The 6,835-nt window shown below is 56.4% G+C and overlaps 1 pseudogene; it reads left to right on the top strand.

Moving 5' to 3' along the window:
- The first annotated feature begins 2 nt into the window (after positions 1-2).
- Positions 3-1,247, top strand: LOC102424385 (annotated as a pseudogene).
- Positions 1,248-6,835: the final 5,588 nt, after the last annotated feature.

The following is a 6,835-nucleotide window of genomic DNA, read 5'->3' as shown; positions in this document are numbered from 1 at the left end:
ACATGGGGGACCAGTTCTTGCTCATGTACACAACTGGCTTCCTGCAGATCCAGGAGATCATGGAGAAGGGCACTGAGTTCTTCCTCAAGGTGAGCTCTCCCAGCTGCGACTCCCAGGGCCTCCATGCCAAGGAGGCTCCGTCTTCCGAGCCCCAGAGCCCTGTGGCTCAGACATTGAGCTGGATGGCCTGCAGCACCCCGTTGCCCCTAGTCCCATGTCAAGATAGAACAGCAGGAGTCGGACTTCAGTGCAGAGCACACCCTTGGCCGAGCAGCTGTGGGACAGCAGCCAGAAGGAGGCCGGGGTTGGCCGCAGCAGTGGTGGCAATGGTAGCCGAAAGATGGCCAGGTTCTCCACATTGGACCTGGTCGCCAACCGGCCACTTCAGCAGGCCTTGGCTGCTGTGGTAGCAGCGGCAACAGGGGGCATGGTGAGAGGGCCCAGCATGTCCAAGCGGAGCAGCCCTGGTACCTCAAGCGCCTATACTAGCGACAGCCCAGGCTCCTATAACAATGAGGAGAAGGAGAAGGAGGATGAGGGCGAGGAGGGCACAGATGAGCAATACCGGCAGATCTGCAACATGTACACCATGTATAGCATGATGTATGTCGGCCAAAGTGCCAAGAAGGTGGAGGCCCTTCCAGAGCAGGTGACCCCTGAATCCCGGAATCGTATCCCGGTGCGGCAAGACTTGGCGTCTCTCCCCGCCGCGCTTATCAACCAGATCGGTAACTGCTGCCACCCCAAGCTCTATGATGAAGGAGACCCCTCTGAGCAGCTAGAGCTGGTGACAGGTACCAATGTGTACATCACAAGCTCATGAACTGCCATGTCAGTGCAAGCACATGGCACAAGGTCCTGCTGCGGCGCCTCCTGGCCTCCTTCTTTGACCAGAACACACTGGCTAATAGCTGTGGCACTGGCATCCGCTCTTCCACCAATGACCCCAGACGCAAACTGCTGGACAGTTGCGTCCTCCATGCTGTCAAGTACTACTGCCAGAACTTTGCTCCGAACTTCAAAGACAGCGAAATGAATGCCATTGCGGGCAACATGTGCACCAATATCCACCGTGTCCTGCGGAAGAGCTGGGTTCCCAAGGGGAAGCCGCCTGAGGGTGATACCTATGGTACACCACCTTCATCAGTGACACGGGAAAGCTGGAGCCGAACATGATGGGCATGGAGCACAGCTTTGAAACAGCCAGCCATGATGGCAGGGCTGGCCCCTCAGCCAAGGCCCTCTAGTAACCCCCACCAAGCCCTCCATGAGGCCGTCACACTCCCCCTCCTGTCACCCACCCACCTACCATCTTGGTCGCGAGCTACTGTCTGTCCCTCCCCAGAACCCGCAGGGTGTGCTGCATGCTCCAGCCCCTCGGCCTCCCTTCCCACCCCTGACCCCAATCCGAGTGGGCTGAAAGAGAGTGGCAGTGGTGCAAACTCTGCATGTCTCTCTCGCTCGCTCTCTCTCTCTCTCTGTCACACACACACACACACACACACACACACACACACACGCGCGCGCGCGCGCATAGTCAGGGAGTACTTGCTCCCCCTCTCCTAACCCCTAGCAATTGTTTTCCTATTCTACTCAACCAGGCTGGGCAGGGGAGGGGCAGTCGAGGGGCCGTCCTCTTCTCTACCCTTCACTGCAGCCCCATGGGACTTGCAGGGGCCCCCTCCTGCCACCACCTCCCAGTGCTTCCACTTTTCCAAAAGCGCCTTCTGATCTCCTTCGTCTGTCCCTGCACCTGGGGCTGGGGTAGGCGAGGCTGTGGGGACTGCTCTTGTGACACCTGAGGAAACCTGAGGCTCAGAGAAATTACACGACTGACCTAAACTGACCTAAGGTGGCAGGTGGTGGTGTGCCCAGCGCCCTTCTCTCTCCCCCACCCTGTACTCAGCCTCTCTTGCCCCATCAGGCCCCTCAGACCTGAGTGGGACAGGTCCTGAGTGAGGGGCACAGACCCAGAGTTTCTGAGGATAGGAGGAGAGGTTTTGGAAGCTCACAGGTGTGTGTGCGTGTGAATGTGGAGAAGTTTTGCTTTAAAACAAATGAAGATAAGAGAGGCAGTGGAACCAGAGGAGCATGCTGGCAGGCTGCTGCTGTCCTTCCCTCCCTCCCCACCTCATCCCATGGCAGGGCTCCCAGCTCCACATCCCCTGTACATACTTTTTAAAACATTTTTTTAGCTAATGAAATATTGAAGTATAAGATTCCTTTTATTTTTCAAACCAATGGGACTGTGTCTGATGTCCCCTTTGGTCCCTGGGGGCCATGGGAGGTAGGATGGGGTGAGGGGTGTGGGAGTAGACTGAATGTGTGCATGCCTATAGAGCAGTGGTTCTCAACCTTGGCTGCACATTAGAATCACCTGGGAATCTTTTTAAAATCCTGATTTCTGGGCCTCATCCTCTGGAAATTCTGTTTCTTTGTTATGGGGTGGGGCCACAACATTAGCAACAACGAAACAGAATTTCCGGAGGATGAGGCCCAGAAATCAGGATTTTAAAAAGATTCCCAGGTGATTCTAATGTGCAGCCAAGGTTGAGAACCACTGCTGTAGAGTATGGGTGCAGATCCCAAGGTGGAATCCCAAGCCCCAGCCATCGCCTGGGCTACATTTGAAGGGTATCTCTGGTCTTGGTCTGTTGGCAGAGCCCAGCTCCTGGGAACAGGGCAGGACCCACTGCATTAGCAGTTGTTTGCTAAATTTTCTCTCTAAGCATTCCTCTCTTTTTAGCCTCATCCAGTGTGAGTGATTTTGAGTTTTACATGTGAACCAGAGGGTTCTTTTTTTTTCTTTTTTGCTCCCCATCTCCCTGTGCTGCTGGGTGTCACTTGACTCATTTGACATTTTTGTCTAGCCTTTTCCCTCACCTCTCTTCTCACTTCTAGTCTCCTCCCTGACAGCCCCGACAGCCCCCCGACAGCCCATAGCTTTCAGAGGCAGGAGCTTGCTAGAGGTAGGTGGGGCTATCCCAATGGACCCTTGGAATCTGACTTGGAGGCCCCACCTCCCACCCTGTAGCCCCCACCAGCTTGCACACACTGTTTGTGGAGTTGGAGTGTCCGGTCTGGCTGTGATCCTGGCACTCCTCTTTCTGGCCTGAGTGTGTGTGTTGGGGGCGGGGGAGGCTGGGGGCAAGTGTATGTGGGGGGAGTTAACACCCCCCAGCTAAAGCACAAATACCTTAGTCGTACCTCCACTGCCCCTCATCTTGGCCTTGACACTCTATCCCAGCATCATCCCAAAACACAATATCCAGGTCACTTGGTCGGCTCCAGGGGTCACAGAAGGGTGGGCTGGGGTTCCAGCCGGCCCCCAAAAGGAGGTAGAAGTCCCCAGGTACTCCCCCTTCTAGGCCTTAGCTGGGGGCCAGCTCCTGGGACTGGTGTCTTCTCCCTCCCCACTCTTTTTTCTGGGAAGATCCCTGCCTAGCCCCCTCCCTGCCTTGTCCTCAGGCAGGACTTGCCCTGTGCCTTCCTCCATACCCCTGCAGCACTGGGTTGGGTGGCAGAACCCCTTGTTTCAGGGACCCCAGGAGGTATCCCTGGCTCCAGGGGACTGTGTGTTGGTAGTGGGGGAGGGGTTGAGGGATAGGGCGAGGAAATTCCTCACCAGGAGAGCCAAAGATAGGGTTGTGCCTTACCCTAGGAGCCACCCCTGTGCCCATCCACCCTGCCCTTTTCAGGTGGCCTGCTGCTTTTCCTCCCCTCCTGCTCCTCCCCGCCCCCGCTCAGCCCTGCTCTGAACTGCATGGTTCCCACCCCGACCTGGGCAGCCAGGAAGGAGCATGAATGGAGAATCACCAACCAATGCAAAAAAGACCAGAGGCCTCTGGTCACCCCTGTTCCCGTAGGACAGGCAAGCTGCTGTGTCCATGTGGAGTGCCAACACCTGCGCTTCTCTGGGCTGAGCTCCCCACCCCACCCCAGTCTGTAAGTGAGATTGCACATTAACTACTGTAAGGAAAGGAGTGCACTGGGAAATGTGAACATGAGAACATCAGTAACACTGATGAGAATAAACTAAATGCCTTTGTAACAACAACAACAACAACAAAAATGGTTATAAGGATGTTCAAGAACCTTGGGGGAAGAATGAATGATATCAGTGAGAACTTAAACAAAGATATTAAGCATTGAAAAGGACATAGAAGCCATAAAAAATAACCAGTCGAAAATGAATACAAGGGGAGACAAAATGGTGGCGGTATAGATGGACATGTTGCGAGCCTTGTCCCGGAGCAGATAGGTGAGCAGCTGAAACGAATAACATCCAGCCCAAATTGGCGAAGGAGACTCAGCTGGGAGACAGTTTGCAGCCAGGAAGGGCAGAGAACCCCTGGAGAAAGGTAAAATCAAGCCTCTGGGAAGGAGAATCTGCCAGACCTCTGAGCCCTGAGGGTCAGAGGGAATCTGCACAGCACCGGCTTGAGCGCCGTCCCTTGGGACAGGCACAGGGTCTGGCTGTGTAAAGAAGGTCCGCAGAACTGCTAGGCTGCAGGGGATTCTAGATCTGGGTCCACAGTCAGGAAAGGCTGAAGAGGAGTGCCGGCAGGAGAGGAGCACGCAGAGGCGCAGCTTTTGCCCCCTCTGTGACCTGTGCCTTTCTTCATTGAGTCTAGTGCATAGGACCTTTCGGATACAGACACTTACCCATGGCTGGAGAGGGGGAGAAGTTGCGGACTTGTGGAATCTGGGGAGAGAGGGGGGTCCAGGAGAAGTGGCAGTGAGTTTGGCGCTGAGTCATGCCTGAGCCCAGAACCTGGGCAGCCAATTTGTCCTGAAGAGATAGCCCATCCCTCCAGTATCCAGGCAACCAATACAGACACACCCAGATTCCACCCTGAATGGTACAAAGGATTAAAAAAAAAAAATCTAAATAGTCCCTGAGAATCCAAAGGGACTGGCCTAGAGACCTTCAATCCCAGCAACAGGAACCTGAGAAACAGTACAGCACAGAAGACTGGGAACTTAAGCCAGCCAAAGGAACAACACATCACTTTTTCATTTTTATTTTTTTATTATTAACTAGTAGCCCAGTGCACGAAATTCGTGCACTGGGGTAGGGGGGGAAAGGGGCCCCTCAGTCTGGCCTTCACCCTCTCCAATCTGAGACCCCTCAGGAAATGTCCAACTACCTGTTTGTGCCCACACTTTTAACAGATAACAGCTCCATTGTTGTTTCTTTCTTATGCTTAAAACCATTGGAATTAGTAGGTATTCAAAGTGTGTATACATTTTGTGGGGACACCCTGTATATCTCTAGTCAGCAGTGAAAGAAACCAACAGCAGATTTGGAACCCCCAGACAGGGAACCTCGCTCACTCCGCACATGTCTCCCCACTTCACTTTCCACCTTCGTGGGCAGCAAGAGAATCAACGTTTTCTCTCATTAATTCGGAAAAGCATGTCCTATCACCCGCTGCCCGGCAGGAGTGAGCTAGGCCCCAAGCAAGCGAGGCTCAGTCAGGGCAGCCTTCGCTCATGGGTGCTGGCACCCAAAGTGCACATTCCTCCTCTACAGTCGCCCAACTATCCCACTGTTTCACTGAGAGGATGGAATTCTTCTCTGCCTCTGGGTTCTTGATCTTGAATGCTGACCGAAGGCACCTCAGCGAGGGCCGCCCGTGCCCACCAGGTGTGTCTACCTGCACCTGCTCCCGCCTCAGCACCTGCATTAACCCCCCAGAGGTGATCTCGTAGCTGCACTGGCCTCCGTGGGAACAGGGCATCACCACTCCGCCCTCTCACTGTCATCTCACAGGCGCCCACCCTCAGCACCCAGACACTCTCCAAAGGACGTGAGCGCATCAGAGGGGATGTGTGCACATCCTGTGGGGGTGTTAGGCATGCTGGGTTGATGGAAGTGCGGTGGAGAGGCAGGGGGAACTTCTGCACGCCTTGGTTTGCAACTGTTGCAGGCGTGGGAGGGTGACAGTGTGCTGGGGGATGTTCACACGCCAGGGGGGGGATGTGCACACCGGAGGCCTCTGGCTTTGCAGATCTGCAAACCACCGTGGTGCAGCCAGGAGGATATCAGTCTGGCCCACCACGGTGGCTGTCCCTGCAATCCTGCACCTTCTGGGCCAGGAGGCGGATCTTGCGCAGCCACTCCTGGGCGCTGATGGCCTGCAGGCGCTACTTCAGCTCAGCCTGCAGGCTCCGCTTGGTGCTCTCACAGCTGTCACCACCACCATGTGGGGAGTACAGGCCGCCCACTACCGGCCTGCCTCCCCTGTCCAGAGGCTCTCTGCGCTGCTCACCTGCCCAGAGTGACTGGGGCTGGGCAGAAGCCAGGTGTCCTGCCCTGCCCAACCCCGGCCGATCCACCCCTGTGTGAGCTGCCGCCCTGCCGGGAGTGGTCACGGATCCAGGTCCCGGGACTGCGGACAGCCTCGAGCGCTGCCCCCCGCCCGGCAGGGTCACAGATCCGGGTCCCAGGACCACGGACAGCCTCAAGTGCTGCCGCCCCGCCCACCAGGATATGGATCCGGGTCCCAGACTGACGACAGCCTCAAGCACTGCCCCCAGCCCGCCAGGTCATGGATCCGGGTCCAGACCGCGGACAGCCTCAAGCACTGCCACCCGCCTGCCAGGTCACGGATCCGGGTCCCAGACCACGGACAGCCTCAAGAACTGCCCCCGCCCAGCAGGGTCACAGATCCCGGTCCCGGGACCATGGACAGCCTCCCGAGGTGCCCCCCACACACCAGGTCACGGATCTGGGTCCCAGACTGCGGACAGCCTCCCATGCTGCCCCCTGCCCAGCAGGGTCACAGATCTAGGTCCCGGACTGCGGACAGCCTCAAGCACTGCCCCCCAC

This window comes from Myotis lucifugus, unplaced genomic scaffold, assembly GCF_000147115.1.
Source record: "Myotis lucifugus unplaced genomic scaffold, Myoluc2.0 scaffold_41, whole genome shotgun sequence".
Classification (NCBI taxonomy): Eukaryota; Metazoa; Chordata; class Mammalia; order Chiroptera; family Vespertilionidae; genus Myotis; species Myotis lucifugus.
Note: the sequence above shows the minus strand (reverse complement) of the source record. Positions and strands in the feature narration are given on the sequence as shown.